General features: G+C 41.1%; 1 protein-coding gene across 4 annotated transcripts in view; it reads left to right on the top strand.

The window, feature by feature from the left end:
* Positions 1 to 496, top strand: part of LOC106869930 (protein EFR3 homolog A) — a 77,992-nt gene that overhangs the window by 67,448 nt on the left and 10,048 nt on the right. The window lies entirely within an intron of this gene.

Raw genomic sequence — 496 nt, 5'->3', positions numbered from 1 at the left:
AGCATGGCCGCAGTCAAATGACTGAAACAAGTAAAAGAGTAAAAATAGAATATAGATATCTTCATCATCGTCATTGCTGTTGTCATTATTTGTCTGGACAAACAACAATAGTGTCAACAATGATATTAAAGTAGCAACGTGAAGTTTGAGGAAGATCTGGCTGCTTTTTCTAGCAGACTGAATGACTAGGTAGAGGTTCCCACAATTGGTATGCTGCGCACAAACTCGCAAAAATAGCAGATGCATCAAATAGCCTGCTGGGATACACTGCAAGTATAAAGCAGTTTCAGCACTTGTGAAAATCGGATTGAGTTTACTTGACTACCCCTCTCCACCCCCTCTTGCTATATACCGCTACATAGCTCTCACTTTTTTCATGACCCTTAAGACTCATAAGGCTAAGGCTTAACTTGGTTTCCATGGCATTATGCATGATTGAGATTACTACACTCACCCTGGATGGGAAGCCAGTCTATCACAGGGTTAACTCCCCAAT

This window comes from Octopus bimaculoides, chromosome 23 (genome assembly GCF_001194135.2).
Source record: "Octopus bimaculoides isolate UCB-OBI-ISO-001 chromosome 23, ASM119413v2, whole genome shotgun sequence".
NCBI classification, from domain to species: domain Eukaryota; kingdom Metazoa; phylum Mollusca; class Cephalopoda; order Octopoda; family Octopodidae; genus Octopus; species Octopus bimaculoides.
Note: the sequence above shows the minus strand (reverse complement) of the source record. Positions and strands in the feature narration are given on the sequence as shown.